Consider the following 22,214-nt stretch of genomic DNA (forward strand, 5'->3'; position numbering starts at 1 on the left):
CTTGCCATAAGTTTGGTAGGAAGGTACCAAAGTAATCCCGGCATGGAACACTGGACATCGGTCAAGAATATCCTGAAGTACCTGAAAAGGACTAAGGATATGTTTCTCGTTTATGGAGGTGACGAAGAGCTCGTCGTAAAGGGTTACGTCGATGCTAGTTTCGACACAGATCTGGATGACTCCAAGTCACAAACCGGATATGTATATATTTTGAATGGTGGGGCAGTCAGCTGGTGCAGTTGCTAGAAAAGTGTCGTGGCGGGATCTACATGTGAAGCGGAGTATATGGCAGCCTCGGAGGCAGCACATGAAGCAATCTGGATGAAGGATTTCATTACTGACCTAGGAGTTATTCCCAATGCGTCGGGCCCGATGACTCTCTTCTGTGACAACACTGGAGCTATTGCCCTTGCCAAGGAGCCCAGGTTTCACAAGAAGACCAGGCATATCAAGCGTCGCTTCAACTCCATTCGTGAAAATGTTCAAGATGGAGACATAGAGATTTGTAAAGTGCATACGGACCTGAATGTCGCAGATCCGTTGACTAAACCTCTTCCACGTGCAAAGCATGATCAACACCAGAACTCTATGGGTGTTTGATTCATCACAATGTAACTAGGTTATTGACTTTAGTGCAAGTGGGAGACTGTTGGAAATATGCCCTAGAGGCAATAATAAAATGGTTATTATTATATTTCCTTGTTCATGATAATTGTATATTGTTCATGCTATAATTGTGTTATCCAGAAATCGTAATACATGTGTGAATACATAGACCACAACATGTCCCTAGTGAGCCTCTAGTTGACTAGCTCGTTGATCAATAGATGGTTATGGTTTCCTAACCATGGACATAGGATGTCATTGATAACAGGATCACATCATTAGGATAATGATGTGATGGACAAGACCCAATCCTAAGCATAGCACAAGATCGTGTAGTTCGTCTGCTAAAGCTTTTCTAATGTCAAGTATCTTTTCCTTAGACCATGAGATTGTGCAACTCCCGGATACTGTAAGGGTACTTTGGGTGTGCCAAACGTCACAACGTAATTGGGTGGCTATAAAGGTACACTACGGGTATCCCCGAAAGTATCTGTTGGGTTGGCACGAATCGAGACTGGGATTTGTCACTCCGTATGACGGAGAGGTATCTCTGGGCCCACTCGGTAAGACATCATCGTAATGAGCTCAATGTGACTAAGGGGTTTGTCATGGGATGATGTGTTACGGAACGAGTAAAGAGGCTTGCCGTAAAGAGATTGAACAAGGTATCGGTATACCGACGATCGAATCTCGGGCAAGTGCTATACCGGTAGACAAAGGGAATCGTATACGGGATTGATTGAATCCTTGACATCGTGCTTCATCCGATGAGATCATCGTGGAACATGTGGGAGCCAACATGGGTATCCAGATCCCGCTATTGGTTATTGGCCGGAGAGATGTCTCGGTCATGTCTGCATAGTTCCCGAACCCGTAGGGTCTACACACTTAATGTTCGGTGACGCTAGAGTTGTAATGGGAATTGTATGTGGTTACCGAAAGTTGTTCGGAGTCCCGGATGTCACGAGGAGTTCCGGAATGGTCCGGAGGTGAAGATTTATATATGGGAAGTCCAGTTTCAGTCACCGGAAAGGTTTCGGGGTTTATCGGTATTGTACCGGGACCAACGAAGGGGTTCCGGGGGTCCACCGGGAGGGTCCACCTGCCCCGAAGGACCTAATGGGCTGTAGTTGGGTGGGAACCGGCCCCTTAGTGGGCTGGCGCGCCCCCAAAGGCCCAAGGTTCCTAGGGTTGGAAACCCTAGGGGGCCGCTGCCCCCCCCTCCCGGGGTGGGCGCCCCCTAGTTGGAAACCCTAAGGGGGCCGCTGCCCCCCCGAGGGGCCGCCGCCCCCCCTCTACATGGATCTAGGGGGCCGGTCCCCTCTCCCCTTCCCCCTATAAATAGTGGGGGGTGGGAGGGCAACCGCACCCTTCTCCTGGCGCAACCCCCCTCTTCCTACACCTTCTCCTCCTCCGTAGCGCTTAGCGAAGCTCTGCCGGAGAACCACGAGCTCCACCGCCACCACAGCATCGTGCTGCCGGAGCTCTCCCTCAACTTCTCCTCCCCCCTTGCTGGATCAAGAAGGAGGAGACGTCCCCGGGCTGTACATGTGTTGAACGCGGAGGCGCCGTCGTTCGGCGCTTAGATCGGAATCAACCGCGATCTGTATCGCTACGAGTATGACTCCTTCATCCGCGTTCTTGTAACGCTTCCGCATCGCGATCTTCAAGGGAATGAAGATGCACTCCCCTCTCTCTCGTTGCTAGTCTCTCCATAGATTGATCTTGGTGATGCGTAGAATTTTTTAAATTTCTGCAACGATCCCCAACAAAGCCACGCGGAGTCATCTACTGTTCGTGTCCTCGTGGCTCTAGTAAAGGCTGAAAGAAAGCATGCAACAGCCCTTGAGAATGTAGCTGAGTTCCTAAAGAAGCGAAAAGAGCAATCAGATGCTCTCTTCACCCAAGCCAAAGAAGAGATGGAAGAAGCCAGAAAGAAGCTAGCAGAGGCAGAGCAGGCTAGGCGTCTCCTGCTATCTAAAACTGTTGTCAATACAAATTTTCCTTCGTAATAGCTAGGTTCAAATGTTTATCCAGTCAGCATGCCTCTTGTGATGTTCGTGCATCTACTGATGTGGCACAAAATAAAAAAAATTGGGTCATGTAATAACAGCAATTACTTTTTTAAGTAGTACATCAATTACTTTCCAAACAATAACAGACGAAGCATTGGACACGGTATAGTTCACACGCAAGCCCAACATTCCAAGTTCAACTTCCACATCAAACTCATGTTCACAGATATCTGCACATTCATAGATAATGTCCACAACCATGATTCACTTCAAAGCCAAAAAAATGTGAGGAGAGTTATAAATAAAGAAAAACCTCTAGTTCCTACTACCAATGCGAGCACAACAAGTCAAGACCGTGCGTAATTAATTATATTTTGGTCATTTTTTGACTAAACGGGAATAACTTCTAGAAGCAGGTATAATTTCTAATGCCGGCCGCGGCTGGGGTCCATCATATTTTGAGCCAAACCGGGCAACACATTGGGTGTCTACGCCGGCGACGTGATGGTCGTACCATTCGTGGGTTCAGAGCGGCGGCGGCTTCCGTGGTCTACTATTCCTCAGTGTCGGCGGTGGCCGCAAACGTGTTGGCCACCTCCGCCAGCATGTCGCGGTTCCGCCAATGTTTGCGTCGGATGGCGCGGCCAACCATGGTGCATTGGACCCTGTGGTCCCCTGTGTGCCGGCATGCAGCAATTGGCCACTCCTCTGCGAGCAGGCTTGGAGCGTCAAGTTGATGCACGGGGGGCCATCTTGGAGTGGCGGCTTGCTCCTCCGCTTGCCCGCCTGCAGCCTCGCCCATGGTACTAACGGCCTGGGGCAGGGAGGGAGGTGAGGCAGCGAGTTGCCTGGCTTGTCGGGGCACCAGCGGGCTTTTATGCCAGAGAACTCGTCTTCCTGCTCACCGGATGCTATGGAGAGTGTGGAGAAAATGGTACAAGGAGGATATGGGGAGCAGCGGTGTGGTGCGGTTCTTGCCAGGCGTCTGGCCTTGTTTAAATAGCGAGCGGATGAGAGGAGCCAGCCGACATTGTGTCCGAAAATGCCGTCCGGTTCGCGGAACGACGCGTTGCCGGCACACGCGCGGATTCAATGGAGGCAGGCGGGGCAGTCTGAAGCCGGTTGCATCCGGCGAGGAGGCGTGTTCACCCTGGCCTGCAGCGAGTGGGGCCCTCTTGGCCGGCGCGCCGGTTCAATGCCTTCGCTATGAGTGGTCCCGTCCGTGTCAGAGCAATCACTCCCTCCTATCCTTTTTTATTTGGGTATAACAAAATCTCGTTTTCCATTCACATTTTAGAATTTAAATTCGTGGACAAACTTTGACCCAAAATACGATGGGGACTAGTAAACCAGGACAGAGGTAGTAGTTATGGATTCCATTTTTGCTCCATACCAATCGTTTTAAAAACTACTTCGTACTTATAACGCGCCATTGAAAATCAGAACTCTTACCCCGCTAAAAAAATGATATTTTAAACATGGCTACTCGATCAGTGGCGACTAGTGAGCCACCGCCTCCAGGTCGTTCACCTGTGGTCACGACCATCAACTTGTATGGATCAAATTATCATGCGAGCTAACTATTCCTACAAAGGTGCGCTACACCACGTACCCAGTACCCGCGCATGCAGCAATTGTGCACCTAGGGTTTTAGGGTTTATTTGTTTACGGTGCCTTTACGTAACTCTCATGTGTGCGAGACAGCGAGAGACCGACTATGTGCGTGCGCCTCTTCTCTTCTTATATGTACTCCACCATTTGTCTGATGTCCAAAAAATTATACAGTAGTAATAACTAGCAATGTGCCAATGCATTGCCACAGGATCAAAGTAGATTAATACATATTCACCGATTTGATAGAAAAAGGAGTCTAGTTTTGAAATATGTATATCACTCAAAATATGTTATGTTTCACTCAAAATATATTCCTTTGGCGGTTTTGATGAGATAAGGGAGGAATGTGGTTGGTTTGAAGATTAGAGAAGTGGTATATCTCTAATCTCTACTCTTATAAAAAACAGAGTTGGTGATGATGGTGTGCCTGCCATCCTGCAATATAGGCCGTCCAATTTATATCTGACGGATAGGAAGGAAACCATGGCAATTTTGCAAAAAGATACCCACACCCCTCTCCACATTTGCAAATAAGGCTTCCCTTGTTCACCCTTTTCTCCCACAAGATAAACTACTCATACAAATGCATCTTGATGTTCCGTGCAACGCATGGGCATCTTGCTAGTTGTTGCAAAAAGCCCATGTGTGTGTGTGTGTGGTGTGTGTGTGAGAGAGGGGGGAGAGGAGGAGGACGGAGTGCGTGTGTGACAAAGACACAAAGAGTGTGTGTGCGAGAGGTATCACCATAAAATGAGGCGATAGTGTGTGTGTGCACGATCGAGAGGGCGTGTCTCAAGAAGGGGCGAAAAATCTACATAGATACAAGGAGCGCGAGAGACATGTACGAGATAGTGGAAGCACGAGTGTGCGGGTGTATAAACCTATCTGGAGGCTAGTCGATCAATGTTTGTGAGAGAAATACGAGTCGGGGGTGCAAAAGCGAGAGTTTTCTGTGTGTGTGTGAGAGAGAGAGACGGTAGTCGGGAAGGGGAGTGGAAGCAGGAGTTGTGTGTGTGTGTGATAGAGAGAGGGGGAGTTTGTCTGATCGGTAAACAAATGAATAATGTCAGTTTTATAACTGGGATGTAGACAGAAAGGAGACCCAACAAATGTTGTGTCTGCGGGAGAGAGTAATTTTAGTGGTATGAGTCATATCTAGAGAGATATAGGGTGTGTGAGAGAACCCTACAGAGAGAAAGACAAAGTGAAAGACGAGTCAGAGTGTGTGTGTGGCAATGAAAAGAAAGCTTGGGTACCTAGTGATACCAGAGAACGATAGAGACGTGAGAGATAATGAAAACCGTGTAATGTATAATGATAGGGAGAGTGTGACACTTCTCAAGGGAGACGTCGAGAGACCATGTTTGCAAAAATAGGAGAAACATGAAGTGAGCGTGCGGGTGAGCTGGAGAAAAGAGAGTGATAGCTACATGAAGGAGCATGCGAGAGAGATGGGTGTGAAAGGAGATTCAAATATTTAGTTGTGTGTATAGAAAATGTCAACATAAAAGGGATTCAAATATTTGAATTCGAGATGATGATACATTTAATTCATACTCAAACCAAAATTGATCTATCAAACATGCATACTCATATGAATTCACGCACATCTATGTTATTTAATATGTAGATATTACTGATCCATACATTTTAGTAGAACATAATTTGGTTTAGATTGAATTCAACCTTATGATTTTGAGATCATTGTATTTGTAAATCATATTATATATATATATATATATATATATATATATATAAAGGAGTAGAATTCTTTGTTGTGCTTTTGAAAGTACATATTAAAAAATGATGTATATAGAATTTTATTCCAATCAAAAATGGATCCTGCCCGAACAAAAATAGAATACAAACTGGATTCGAATTGAGTTGGCACGGTAAACATGCACTCTTTCTCTGCAAAAATTTGCACGAAGCGGGGAAAGTCGCAGTAACCGCCCGAAAACAAAATCCGCGACATGGAAATTACTGCCTATCCCTCACGCAAAGCCTATCAGCTCGATTTCTATAAGTTCGATAGGTGTAAGTTTGTAATTTCACTCAAACATGACATAACCGCCTCTCACCCAGATTCATACACGGTGGGCGCCAAAACACAGTGTCCCCTCGGCTGAAATCACCTCCCTCCCCGATTCATGCACGGTGGGTGCCAAAACAAACTCTCGCGGCCGAAATCTCCATCGGCAAATATTTAGTGTATGTGAGATTACCATCCTATCCCCAACCGACTAATATTGTTGTGATGTAGGAAATTTTAAACGGGGGCTAAGTTTGTAAATTTCCTCGCATTTGAGACAAGCGCGCCCTGAAGACATGGTTCCCCCTTCCTCTCTCCCTCCATTTCCCCATTCATACTCCGTGGGCGCCAAAACACCCTCTCCACCCCAGCCTCCTCCGTCCGCCACCCCATCCACCGCCGTCCTCCTCCACCATGTTGAAGCTGATACCCCGACGCCGTTGTGCATTACAAGAGATCGACCTATCTCATCCAAGGCTTCGAACCAGGATCCTTGCATCCCATCCTCTCGCTTCATCCCCGCCGCCGTCCACCTTGCCGGTGCCACTCCTACGACCGTCTCGTCCACCGCGCCGGGATATTTCCCCACCGCCACCGTCTACCCTCCTAGATCTGCTTCCACGCCGCCGACAGCCATCGCTACCGCATCACCGTCAAATTCTCAGCAGATGCATACACGGCACCGCATCGGAGGTGGTACTCTTTCGTATCTGCTCAACATATTTATCGCAGCAAGAAAATAGATCGCCACTGCTTCACAGTGATTTCTTGTCCATCACTTACTTGTTAGTTGAAATCAAACATTGGTTGCGAAGTTGTCTTTGTCCGGTTTGCACCTTCAGATCCGCCATGGCACGCTCAACACTATACTCGCAATTCTTATGGTTTTCCCCTTTTATATTCCACACTAGTTAAATGAAAGTAGACTAAATTTCAAAATTGGGTTAGTCAATTTTTGAGAGCTTGCTGGAGTTCGCCGGAGGGAAGGAATGGGCTCAGGTGGGGACGGTGGTTGTGGGGGGCGGTGGCCGGGCGGTGGTGGGGCCTCGCCGAACGAAGAAAACTCGACGTGGGTGGGGGCGCGGGTGGGGGTGGCGGAGGAACACAGACGGTGGGGCAGTTCAGGGGAGGGCGGGGGTGTCGGGGCTGGTGGTTCGGCCGGCGGCCCGTGCGGTGTTCTGTAGGGGAAGAATCAGAGACGAGGAAGAAGAAGGGTTAGGAGACGTAGGATCTTCATCCAACCGCCTAAAATGGTCGATTGGCCCAAATGACAAAAGTCACGCGACTTGCATGCAAAAATTCCTTTATATTCAGTACCATCATCGTAGTTGCTTAGCACTGCTCCTCAATCCATCAAATTAAACAACGTGCCACTCATAATTCCAGACTTGTTGCTCAAATATGAATCTGATATGATGCTGATATTACTAAAACAAATAATGTTTAATTGGTCAGCTAATGTTCCTACTTTACTTTCGAAAAGCACGTGCACCACATATAGAGAGACAACAGGGAGTTGCATTCTTAATGCGCTTTCGTTCATCATGTGTGGGCACTGTGCAATGAACATTTTATTCTCCAAAATCTGCTTGCTCTTCTTTAGCATGTTCCTCTTATGTTCTTCTTTAATAAGTACTCTCTCCGTTCCTAAATACAAGTCTTTGTATAGATTCCACCATGGACTACATATGGAGCAAAATGAGTGAATCTACACTCTAAAATGTATCTGTATACATCTGTATGTGATCCATAGTGGAAATCTCTACAAAGACTTATATTTTGGAACAGAGGGAGTATAATAGTGGTACAGTATGTTCCTTGTAGTGAAGAGGAGCAGGGACATTTGTAGTGTAGATGTCTATTTGGTCGGTTGTGATGGACACTTTCAACTCTTCGGGCCTCTTTGATTCGTAGGATTTTGTAAACATAGGAATAGGAATTGTAGTGGCCTGCCAACTTGAATCCTATAAGATTAGCAAGGAAATGCGGGGAGTTGTGTCGCCTTTGAGAGTTACACTCATATTAACAGTACCACACCTTCAGTTGAAGAGAGCTGGTATCCGAGGCCTTTCTAGCCGTACTGGCAATAGTAGCCTATATTTTCCAGCAAGTTCCACTTTGCTGATTTTACTTGTGATGCTTACGGTTTTCCCGTTATATCTACACTATGATCTGTGTAGCTGCTTTGTGTCGCACTAGCAGCAGTCCACTCTTGAAGCTAAACAACACACCAACCATAAGTCCAAAGCTTACTTCTTCAAATACGAATTGTGATATGATACTGATATTAGTTAACAGACACACATTTAATTGGTCAGCTAATGCTCCCACTTGATTTTCCAAATGCATGTGGCCACTTATAGAGAGGCAGCATGGAATTGCATTTCTTTGGGCGATGTGATTCATCATGAGTGGGCAACCAAAATTGTATTTAAAGAAGCGGAACCTCAAGCATATGCTTGCTCTTCTGTTCTTTAAGATGTTCCTCTTTTGTTATTCTGTATTTAGTACGTACAGTATGTTCCTTGTCAGGAAGGGGAGCAGGGACATCTGCAGTCAACAGCTGATAGAGCTGGCCTATATGTGATCGATAGGCTTTCAATTAGTAGCGGCAATACAACACCGTATTTTCCACCCAGTTCCACTTTCCTGATTTATATATCCTGGTTATGGTGTACCCCTTTTTATGTACACTACGATCTGCCTAGTTGTTGTGTGCTCTTGTTATCATGGTTTGGCAATAAACTCTCTATACAGTATATTACGGACCTATCATCTGCCAACTATCCTTACTTCTAGAGCCTATTTTTTGTGTACTTGTGCCAGATTATATTAATGCACGCACCATATTACAGCACGCATGGGCTCTCTCATAAGAATCCAGTGATAGCACACACGGGTTTACAGGGAGCCCCTATGTAGCGACCCGACCTGAAATCGGTCAAGTCTCTTTGTATCAGTACCATCCCAAGATCATGCTGGCACGCACAGTACATTGATGAAAAATTCAAAGTTCAATCACACCTAATTTATTACATGATTCTCATATAGAGTCTTTATTACAATAGAATAAATTCGGCCGAAGGCCAACTCATGAGAAATAAACTAAAATAAAGCTGCGGAAGCGTAGACGATAAGCGAGTCCATCCGACTCCATAGGGTAATCGACGAGCATAGATCGTAGCCTTACTCCTGGTCGGAAAACTCCTCTACAACATAAGACGTTGCAGCCGTGTAGGTCAGCATTTTGAATATGCCGGCAAGTCATGAAGAGAGACCAACAAATATTGCTAACACTATATGCAATTTGGCTGTGGGGCTCTAAGTTTTATGTTTTTTGCAAAAAAGCCAATTTTTTCCTATAACAAAGGACTTGCTTGCAATAACTATAAAATGTTGGTTGTTATTGAGATCGTTCCGCCAACCAGTGTCTCATAACCGAAATCATTAATAACCCATCAATTAATTATGTTCGGTGTTGTGATTTCCGAAATACTCCAATTCCAGAGGCTCAGTTGTCCGTAACCGGGGACAAGACTAATCGATTAGGTTTCCACTCTGCAGAGTCTTGTGCACTTTACCCGCAAGAATCGTTCCCTCCTTTATGTCCTCGCACTGTCTGGTGTTTGAAGATCGGACGAACGAAACAGGGTCTTCCGTAGAGTTCCTCTGGGCCACTACCAGTGCCCATCCAATCCGACCGTTCTTCTACATCTCGTAGCACCGTCCGACCAGAGTCACGCCTAGGGTCGACCAAGCCAGAGCCCATAATGGCTTGCGGCTGCACAAGTAAGCTTCCAGTCAAGGTGTATCCATCCGTCTCTTCGTGGCTGGCTGAAGCTTTCTTCAAGATGTCATGGCGCTTCTCCATGCATCCCGGCCATCCGCTGGTTTCTCCAGGGTGCCCATCAAGTCCATCCTCCACCTAGTAGTGAATTTGAAGTCCATCCCGAGCTTGAAGTCATGGGGTTGTCATCATCTTTACTCTCACATCTCCCTTATGAATCGCTCAACCAACCCCGTCTACGAGCATAGCAAAATAAACTGCATCGTCCCGGGCAATGGTAACAAAGGGATTTTGGGTCAACCTACCACATCATACTACTTAAGACTTATTCAATTTCTCCTACTGCATGCATGGTGGGGAGGAAATACTACTAATGCAGTAAAACATAGGAATGTAAAACTCATGATCAAGACTTGCCTGGCTGACGGTCTTCGAACGCTAGCGACTCATGATAGCAAGCTTCGCACTCCGGAAATTCTATCAAGTCAAACATAGCACAAATAAGTATACCATCATCAAATTTCTACTACAACAGCAAGTAAATTATAATAACACACAATCATACAATAAAACCAACGAAGTCATAGAATCAACGCAAGGCTTTTACTACAAGTAAGACAAACTCAAAATTAATTTTCTTCTACAAAAATTTTCTTAAACAGAGCCAAAATAAGGTTTTTGTTAAATGACAGAAAGAAAAACAGCAAATAAATTTAATGCAAAAAGAAACGCATTAAAAGCTATTATAAAACTCATTTTATGCCTAAAACAAAACTAGTAAGAAAATAAAATAAAACATTTTTTCTGTAAATAAAAGTTCACCTTCTAACTCTACAGAAACTAATCTGACTAGAAAATACAACAAAGGTGGAAATAAATTTTAAAGTAATTAAAGCAACAGGAAACAACAACAACAACAAAGTGAAATAAACTAAGACAGGGTTGTTTTCGTGTAAAACTAATTTTAATAAAATCTATAAATACCCAAATTAATCCTACTACTAGGCACGGTCAAAACAAAGCAGTGGCAAAAAGAATCGCCTAAAAATATTAAGTCTAGCTCATTTCATAGCAGAAATACTAATCTGACTAAAACTCATAGAACACAATTGTTAACAACTCAAACATGGCCGAAACTATATTATATAGAAACTTTAGGAAATTTGCAAACTAGGAAAGAAAGAATCAATCAAAAACTCTAAATAACCTAAGAGTTATGAATTTTACAAAAACCGAACTATTCTGTTTTAGAAACAGAAACGAAAATAATAAAATAAAAACAGACGGGTGCTAATGGGCCTCGGGGCGGGCGATCTGAAACTATCTAGCACACTAGGCGTAGTATAGTCTAAACGCGTACGAGCTAAACAGATAAAAACCGATCGGGCCGGTCTAACTAAACCGCAAAAAATAAATAAACCATACTAAACCGAAACTAAAACCGATCTATATGAAATAAAACCACACACCTTCGGGATCTAATCCAGGCCCTAGGTTGCAGATCGGACGGTGGAGGGGAGGTGCAGCTTATAGCGACAGCGGCGACGAACGGAGACGACGGTGACGGCTAGGATGACGGCGGTGCGGTGGCTCTGGTCATCGGGGAGGAAGGAGGGGACGTCGGGCGGATGCGGCGAAGTGAGGGCGTCCCGGTGGTGGTGAAGACGGAGGTCGGCGGCGACAAGAACGTGCAGGAGGCTCGAGGCGGCCTCGGTCTCCGGCGGGAGCTCGGGGTGTCGGGGGCGTCGCTGTGGAACAAAATAGGGGGCAAGACCATGTCAAAAGGTTGCGTAGGGTTGAGGGGGGTCGTCTGAAAAGGTTTGAGGGCAGGAGGTCGCTCACCGTTGATGGCGGTGGCGACGGACGGCGGCGGCAGGGGGCGAGATCGGTTCGGATGTGGCAGGGGCTGTGGTGGGTTTTGGAGTAGGGTTTTAGGGGGGTCGAGGGAGGAGAGGTAGGGCTTTATATAGGGCAACGTCTTGGACGAGGGGGCGACTCGGTATAACGATCCCAGGAAGATTGGAACTGCGGCGGCGCTCGGGCGCGCTCCGGAGCGGCATAACATGGGCGAGGGGAAAGAGATGAGGGCGGGTGCCATGGGTCAGTGGGACAGAGAGTTGAGCGTTGGGTCGGGCGACCGAGAGGAGAGGGTTCGGACGCTGGCGTGCTAGAGCAGGCCGGCTCGGGTGCTGGTGGGCTACGGCTCGGCGCTGGCTGGGCCGGCTGGCGCCTGGGTTTTTGATACGTCTCTAACGTATCTATAATTTTTTATTGTTCCATGCTATTATATTATCCATCTAGGATGTTTTACATGCATTTATATGCTATTTTATATGATTTTTGGGACTAACCTATTAACCTAGAGCCCAGTGCCAGTTTCTGTTGTTGCCTTGTTTTTGAGTATCGCGGAAAAGGAAAACCAAACGGAGTACAATTGACCTGAAATTTCACGGAGATCGTTTTTGGACCAGAAGAAGCCCACGGAGCACCGGAGATGGGCGAGAAGAGTCCCGAGGCACCCACGAGAGTGGGGGACGCGCCCTACCCCCTGGGTGCGCCCCCCTACCTCGTGGCCACCTTGGAGACCCCCCTGACTTGTTCCCGACGCCAAAACCTCTTATATATACCCAAACTTCCAAAACATAACCTAAATCGGGAGTTCCGCCGCCGCAAGCCTCTGTAGCCACCAAAAACCAACCGGGACCCTGTTCCGGCACCCTACCGGAGGGGGGATCCCTCACCGGTGGTCATCTTCATCATCACGGCGCTCTCCATGACGAGGAGGGAGTAGTTCACCCTCGGGGCTGAGGGTATGTACCAGTAGCTATGTGTTTGATCTCTCTCTCTCGTGTTCTTGAGTTGGTACAATCTTGATGTATCGTGAGCTTTGCTATTATAGTTGGATCTTATGATGTTTCTCCCCCTCTACTCTTTTGTGATGGATTGAGTTTTCCCTTTGAAGTTATCTTATCAGATTGAGTCTTTAAGGATTTGAGAACACTTGATGTATGTCTTGCATGTGCTTATCTGTGGTGACAATGGGATATCACGTGATCTACTTGATGTATGTTTTGGTGATCAACTTGCGGGTTCCGTAACATTGTGAACTTATGCATAGGGGTTGGCACACGTTTTCGTCTTGACTCTCCGGTAGAAACTTTGGGGCACTCTTTGAAGTTCTTTGTGTTGCTTGAATAGATGAATCTGAGGTTGTGTGATGCATATCATATAATCATACCCGCGGATACTTGAGGTGACATTGGAGTATCTAGGTGACATTAGGGTTTTGGTTGATTTGTGTCTTAAGGTGTTATTCTAGTACGAACTCTATGATAGATCGAACGGAAAGAACAGCTTCATGTTATTTTACTACGAACTCTTGAATAGATCGATCAGAAAGGATAACTTTGAGGTGGCTTCATACCCTACCATAATCTCTTCGTTTGTTCTCCGCTATTAGTGACTTTGGAGTGACTCTTTGTTGCATGTTGAGGGATAGTTATATGATCCAATTATGTTATTATTGTTGAGAGAACTTGCACTAGTGAAAGTATGAACCCTAGGCCTTGTTTCAACGCATTGCAATACCGTTTACGCTCACTTTTATTACTTGTTACCTTGCTGTTTTTATATTTTTATATTACTAAAAACCTATATCTACCATCCATATTGCACTTGTATCACCATCTCTTCGCCGAACTAATGCACCTATACAATTTACCATTGTATTGGGTGTGTTGGGTTCACAAGAGACTCTTTGTTATTTGGTTACAGGGTTGCTTGAGAGAGACCATCTTCATCCTATGCCTCCCACAGATTGATAAACCTTAGGTCATCCACTTGAGGGAAATTTGCTACTGTCCTACAAACCTCTACACTTGGAGGCCCAACAACGTCTACAAGAAGAAGGTTGTGTAGTAGACATCAAGCAGTTTCTGGCGCCGTTGCCTGGGAGGTTAGTGCTTGAAGGTATATCTTTAGATCTTTCAATCGAATCTTTTAGTTTCTTGTTTTATTACTAGTTTAGTCTATAAAAGAAAACTAAAAAAATGGAATTGAGGGTGCCTCATATGCTTCATCTTTTTAATATCTTTCGTGAAAATGATGGAAAGGAAAATTGTGCCCAAGTGCTAGAAGAAGAATTACATAGAATGCTTGGCATAAAATATGTGAATGATGAGCATGATTGCAATATTGTTAGTATGAACTCTTTGAATATCCATGATACTAATGATGATTGCACTAGTCATGATGAAAATGTCTCTTATAAGCATGTCCATTTTTGCGGAGTGCATAGAGTTTGCAAGTACAAACCAAATAGGGAAGATAGATTTTGCAAGAGGCGTATGTATTTAGAAACCAAATGGTTGCAAGAAAGGCTAGATGTTTGTGCTGAAAATTTAAATTTTCTTAATCATCCTTGTGAACTTTGCAATGAACATGGTCATTTAAATATCCAATGCAAATTGTTTCATGATCGTATCGTGTCCAAAAATTGTGATGACTTAATTTCCCTTGCACATCATAATGAACTTAGTTTGCTTTTGGGTTATCAAGAAATGAAACATATAACTAAGGGTATGCCAGAATTTGTCCTTGATAAAGTTCTTGATTTTGATCTACAAGAAATTTTCATGCATTGTGCGGTGAATTGCATTGAAAATCCTTATATTGCCAATTACATAAAGAAAAGTAAACAAATAGAAGATGAAGAGAATACTAATGAAAGGGAAGAGACTTCCCAATATCCTCCTATTATTTCTTATGATGAATCAGGTAACGAGGAGGAGCTTTCTATTCAACCAATCTCATTAATAAGGAGCTCAAAAGAGAGGGTTAAACCCACACATGATGTGAAGAAGAAAAAGAAAAGACGGAGAAGCAAAGGTAGAAAGGTATCCCTCCCAAATGATGTTGCTCCTATTACTCATTGTGATGATGATAATTGCTATACTATTGGTGCTATCCATACTATTAATGATGAGAGTGATTATGCTTATGATATGAAAAGGCCCAAGCTTGGGGATGCTATGTTTGATGAGAATGACATGTTTGAGAATTTATTTGCTGCAATTAATGTTCGTACCAAGCTTGGGGATGCTATGTTTAATGAAGATGATATTTTTAGCCTCCCGAGTATTGACGAGCAAATTTATTATGATGATAGCATGCCTCCTACTTATGATGATTATACTGATGATAGTGGGTTTGGAAGAGTGTCAACTTTAGGAAGTAATGATCCCACTATTTTGGAGGGTGTTGAATCTTATTGTGATAATTATAAAAGTGGATTTGGAGAGGTCATGACTTTATTTAGTAATGATTCCACTATCTTGGAAGAGGTTTCAATTGATTATGATGAGAACAGAGTTGCTGCTTATGATGATTATTGTGATGACACTTATGCTATAAAAAGTAGTGATGATTATATTTATAAAACTTTGTCATGATTATGATTACCCTTTTTTTGAACATTACTCTTTGAATATGGAAACAATTTATAGTATTCGAGTTTCTTATGATACTCCCACTATTCCGAATGAGAAGAATTTTGCTTATGTGGGGAGTAGTAAATTTTCTATGCTTGTAGATCATGAAAAGAATGCTTTATGTGATCGTTATATTGTTTAATTCATTCATGATGCTACTGAAAATTATTATGAGGGAGGAACATATGCTAGTAGGAATTGCAATAATATCAAGTTTCCTCTCTATGTGCTTAAAGTTTTAAAGTTATGCTTGTTTTGCCTTCCTATGATAGTTGATTATTGTTCCCATAAATTGTTTTCTCACAAAATCCCTATTAATAGGAAGTGGGTTAGACCTAAATGTGCTAGTCATATTTTTCATGATGCTCTCTTTATTTTTTCCATTCTTATCTTTTATGTGAGCATCATTGAAATCATCATGCCTAGCTAGGGGCGTTAAACGTTAGCGCTTGTTGGGAGGCAACCCAATTTTATTTTTGTTCTTTGATTTTGCTCCTGTTTAGTAATAAATAATTCATCTAGCCTCTGTTTAGATGTGGTTTTATGTTTTAATTAGTGTTTGTGCCAAGTAGAACCTTTGGGAAGACTTGGGTGAAGTCTTTATGATCTTGCTGTAAAAAAAGAGAAACTTTAGCGCTCACGAGAGTAGCTGCCATTTTTTACTGGAGAGTGATTTTAGGTTGATTCTTTTTTCATATGATTATTAGATAAATTCCTCAGGTCCACCAATTTATTTCAGAATTTTTGGAGTTTCACAAGTACTCGAATGATACAGATTACTACAGACTGTTCTGTTTTTGACAGATTCTGTTTTCATTGTGTTGTTTACTTATTTTGATGAATCTATGAGTAGTATCGGAGGGTATGAAGCATAGAGAAGTTGTAATACAGTAGATATTACATCAATATAAATTTAGAATGAGTTCACAACAGTACCTAAGTGGTGGTCTTATTTTCTTATACTAACGGAGCTTACGAGTTTTCTGTTAAGTTTTGTGTTGTGAAGGTTTCAAGTTTTGGGTAAAGATTCGATGGACTATGGAATAAGGAGTGGCAAGAGCCTAAGCTTGGGGATGCCCAAGGCAGACCAAGGTAATATTCAAGGACAAACAAGAGCCTAAGCTTGGGGATGCCCCGGATGGCATCCCCTCTTTCTTCTTCGTTCATCGATAACTTTACTTGGAACTATATTTTTATTCACCACATGATATGTGTTTTGCTTGGAGCATCTTTTAATTTTATTTTGTTTTGCTTGCTGTTTGAATAAAATACCGAAGATCTGAAATTCTTTAATGTTAGAGAGTCTTCACATAGTTGCATAATTATTCAACTACTCATTGATCTTCACTTATATCTTTCGGAGTAGTTTGTCATTCGCTCTAGTGCTTCACTTATATCTTTTTAGAGCACGGCGGTGGTTTTATTTTGAAGAAATAGATGAACTATCATGCTTCACTTATATTATTTTGAGAGTCTTAAACAGCATGGTAATTTTCTTTGGTTATGAATTTAGTCCTAATATGATGGGCATCCAAGAGGGATATAATAAAAACTTTCATATAAAGTGCATTGAATACTATGAGAAGTTTGATTCTTTATGATTGTTTTGAGATATGAAGATGGTGATATTAGAGTCATGCTAGTTGAGTAGTTGTGAATTTGAGAGATACTTGTGTTAAAGTTTGTGATTCCCGTAGCATGCACGTATGGTGAACCGTTATGTGATGAAGTCGGAGCATGATTTATTGATTGATTATCTTCCTTATGAGTGGCGGTCGGGGACGAGCGATGGTCTTTTCCTACCAATCTATCCCCCTAGGAGCATGCGCATAGTACTTCGTTTCGATAACTAATAGATTTTTGCAATAAGTATGTGAGTTCTTTATGACTAATGTTGAGTCCATGGATTATACGCACTCTCTCCCTTCCACCATTGCTAGCCTCTCTTGTGCCGCGCAACTTTCTCCGGTACCATACACCCACCATTACCTTCCTCAAAACAGCCACCATACCTAACTATTATGGCATTTCCATAGCCATTCCGAGATATATTGCCATGCAACTTTCCACCGTTCTGTTTATTATGACACGCTCCATCATTGTCATATTGCTTTGCATGATCATGTAGTTGACATCGGATTTGTGGCAAAGCCACCATTCATAATTCTTTCATACATGTCACTCTTGATTCATTGCACATCCCGGTACACCGCCGGAGGCATTCACATAGAGTCATATTTTGTTCTAAGTATTGAGTTGTAAGTAAATAAAAGTGTGATCATCATCATTATTAGAGCATTGTCCCAGTGAGGAAAGGATGATGGAGACTATGATTCCCCCACAAGTCGGGATGAGACTCCGGACGAAAAAAGAGAAAAAAAAAGAGGCCAAAAAAAAAGAGAAAAAGGCCCAAAAAATATAAAAAATGAGAGAAAAGAGAGAAGGGACAATGTTACTATCCTTTTACCACACTTGTGCTTCAAAGTAGCACCATGATCTTCATGATAGAGAGTCTCCTATGTTGTCAATTTCATATACTAGTGAGAATCTTTCATTATAGAACTTGGCTTGTATATTCCAATGATGGGCTTCCTCAAAATGCCCTAGGTCTTCGTGAGCAAGCGAGTTGGATGCACACCCACTTAGTTTCTTTTGTTGAGCTTTCATACACTTATAGCTCTAGTGCATCCATTGCATGGCAATCCCTACTCACTCACATTGATATCTATTGATGGGCATTTCCATAGCCCATTAATACGCCTAGTTGATGTGAGACTATCTTCTCCTTTTTGTCTTCTCCACAACCACCATTCTATTCCACCTATAGTGCTATGTCCATGGCTCACGCTCATGTATTGCGTGAAGATTGAAAAAGTTTGAGAACATCAAAAGTATGAAACAATTGCTTGGCTTGTCATCGGGGTTGTACATGATTTAAATATTTTGTGTGATGAAGATAGAGCATAGTCAGACTATATGATTTTGTAGGGATAGCTTGCTTTGGCCATGTTATTTTGAGAAGACATGATTGCTTTGTTAGTATGCTTGAAGTATTATTGTTTTCATGTCAATATTAAAATTTTGTTTTGAATCTTATGGATCTGAATATTCTTGCCACAATAAAGAAGATTACATTTATAAATATGTTAGGTAGCATTCCACATCAAAAATTCTGTTTTTATCACTTACCTACTCGAGGACGAGCAGGAATTAAGCTTGGGGATGCTTGATACGTCTCCAACGTATCTATAATTTTTTATTGTTCCATGCTATTATATTATCCATCTAGGATGTTTTATATGCATTTATATGCTATTTTATATGATTTTTGGGACTAACCTATTAACCTAGAGCCTAGTGCCAGTTTCTGTAGTTTCCTTGTTTTTGAGTATCACAGAAAAGGAAAACCAAACGGAGTCCAATTGACCTGAAATTTCACGGAGATCGTTTTTGGACCAGAAGAAGCCCACGGAGCACCGGAGATGGGCTAGAAGAGTCCCGAGGCACCCACGAGGGTGGGGGGCGCGCCCTACCCCCTGGGAGCGCCCCCTATCTCGTGGCCGCCTCGGAGACCCCCCCTGACTTGTTCCCGACGCCAAAACCTCTTATATATATATCCAAACTTCCAGAACATGACCTAGATCGGGAGTTCCGCCGCCGCAAGCCTCTGTAGCCACCAAAAACCAGTCGGGACCCTGTTCCAGCACCCTGCCGGAGGGGGGATCCCTCACCGGTGGCCTTCTTCATCATCCCGACGCTCTCCATGACGAGGAGGGAGTAGTTCACCCTTGGGGCTGAGGGTATGTACCAGTAGCTATGTGTTTGATCTCTCTCTCGTGTTCTTGAGGTGGTACGATCTTGATGTATCGTGAGCTTTGCTATTATAGTTGGATCTTATGATGTTTCTCCCCCTCTACTCTCTTGTGATGGATTGAGTTTTCCCTTTGAAGTTATCTTATAGGATTGAGTATTTAAGGATTTGAGAACACTTGATGTATGTCTTGCATGTGCTTATCTGTGGTGACAATGGGATATCACGTGATCTACTTGATGTATGTTTTGGTGATCAACTTGCGGGTTCCGAAACATTGTGAACTTATGCATAGGGGTTGGCACACGTTTTAGTCTTGACTCTCCGGTTGAAACTTTGGGGAACTCTTTGAAGTTCTTTGTGTTGGTTGAATAGATGAATCTGAGATTGTGTGATGCATATCGTATAATCATACCCGCGGATACTTGAGGTGACATTGGAGTATCTAGGTGACATTAGGGTTTGGTTGATTTGTGTCTTAAGGTGTTATTCTAGTACGAACTCTATGATAGATCGAACGGAAAGAATAGCTTCATGTTATTTTACTACAAACTCTTGAATAGATCGATCAGAAAGGATAACTTTGAGTTGGTTTCGTACCCTACCGTAATATCTTTGTTTGTTCTCTGCTATTAGTGACTTTGGAGTGACTCTTTGTTGCATGTTGAGGGATAGTTATATGATCCAATTACGTTATTATTGTTGAGAGAACTTGCACTAGTGAAAGTATGAACCCTAGGCCTTGTTTCAACGCATTGCAATACCGTTTACGCTCACTTTTATTACTTGTTACCTTGCTGTTTTTATATTTTCAGATTACCAAAAACCTATATCTACCATCCATATTGCACTTGTATCACCATCTCTTCGCTGAACTAGTGCACCTATACAATTTACCATTGTATTGGTTGTGTTGGGGACACAAGAGACTCTTTGTTATTTGGTTCCAGGGTTGCTTGAGAGAGACCATCTTCATCCTACGCCTCCCATGGATTGATAAACCTTAGGTCATCCACTTGATGGAAATTTGCTACTGTCCTACAAACCTCTGCACTTGGAGGCCCAACAACGTCTACAAGAAGAAGGTTGTGTAGTAGACATCAGTTTTTTTAATTAGACCGAGAAGAAAAATAAAATAAGAATAGAAAATAAAATAATTTTATATAGGACATATATATATATATATCAAAATTCTGATAAAAATAAACTCTAAAAGATGAACTATTTTTCAGAGGCGAAAGTAAAACTTTATATTTTTTTTTGAAAATTCCAAATAAATACAAATTTGAATTCAAACTTTTGGCATTATTTTCTTTTGACATTTTTGGAGTGTCATTTTAGCTCCTCTCATACTTTGGAACAAGTATTTGTCAGGGATTCTTTGAAATGAAATTGAAATGCCAATTTGAATCCAAATTCAAGCAAAACTCAAATGCCTCTGAAAATTTCCAAATGCCACACAATTGAAACGAAATGCATAGATGCTTAGCTAATAATTGTAAAACATTCCAAATTGAAGATTTGGGATGTTACAAACCTACCCACCTTAAGATGAATCTCGCCCTCGAGATTCGGGTTGGCTAGCAAATAGGTGCGGGTGGTCTCGACGGAGATTTTCATCTCGCTCCCAGGTGGCTTCCTCCTAGGAGTGGTGGCTCCATAGAACGTTGCAGAACTTGATGATCTTGCTGCTGTAACTCTGTTCGCAGTCTCGAGAATTCTGACGGGTTTCTCCTCATAAGTCAGATCATTGTTAAGCTGTATGGCCTCTAGGGGCGTTGTGTCTCTCAAAGGAATATCGGCCATATCAGCATGGCATTTCTTCAGCTGGGAAACGTGAAAGACATCGTGAACTCCGGACAATCCTTCCGGCAATTCCAACTTGTATGCAACTTCTCCTCTGCATTCGAGGATTTTGTATGGGCCAATGAACCAGGGTGCTAACTTTCCTTTAACACCGAACCTCTTGATTCCTCAAAGTGGGGACACATGGAGGTATGCTCGGTCTCCCGCTTCATACGCTACTTCCTTGCGTTTACTGTCGGCATAACTCTTCTATCTCGACTGGGCTATCTTAAGTCTGTCTCGAATCAGCTTGACCTTCTCTTCGGAGTCTCTGATAAGATCTGGACCAAAAAGTTTTCGGTCTCCAACACCATCCCACAACAATGGTGTTCTGCACCTCCTTCCTATAGAGCTTCAAAAGGGACCATCTTCAAACTGGTTTGATAACTGTTGTTGTACGAAAACTCTGTGTATGGCAAGTTATCATCCTAGCTAGATCCATAGTCTACCGCACAAGCTCTCAACATGTCCTCCAGAATCTGGTTGACTCTCTCAGTCCGTCCATCTGTCTGTGGATGGAAGGCTGTACTGAACTCTGTTGGGGAACGTAGTATTTCAAAATTTTCCTATGATCACGCAAGATCTATCTAGGAGAAGCATCGCAATGAGCGGGAAAAGTGTGTCCACGTACCCTCATAGACCGAAAGCAGAAGCGTTTAGTAACGCGGTTGATGTAGTCGAACGTCTTCGCGATCCACTCCACCAAGGCCACCTCACCAGCTCAAGAACACCTCTCGTCAGGAGGCTGTTCATCCCTTGTATGTGTTCATCCGCAGCCTACGAGGCAATCCACCACACCACACTGGAGTAGGGTTTTACACCACAACGGTGGCCCGAACTAGTATAATCCCTTGTGTCTCTTGTTCCTTGGGTTCGACGAGCTAGGCTTTGAGATCGTTGCGAGAGTGAGCTAGAGGGAGAGAGAGAGATCTTCGTGTGCACCCCAGTGTTCGAACCTCAAGGGTTTGTCGAAACCCGTAATCCGACATTTCGCGCGCCAGGTAGGGGTGCGCTG

Source organism: Triticum aestivum, chromosome 7D, assembly GCF_018294505.1.
Source record: "Triticum aestivum cultivar Chinese Spring chromosome 7D, IWGSC CS RefSeq v2.1, whole genome shotgun sequence".
Lineage (NCBI taxonomy): Eukaryota > Viridiplantae > Streptophyta > Magnoliopsida > Poales > Poaceae > Triticum > Triticum aestivum.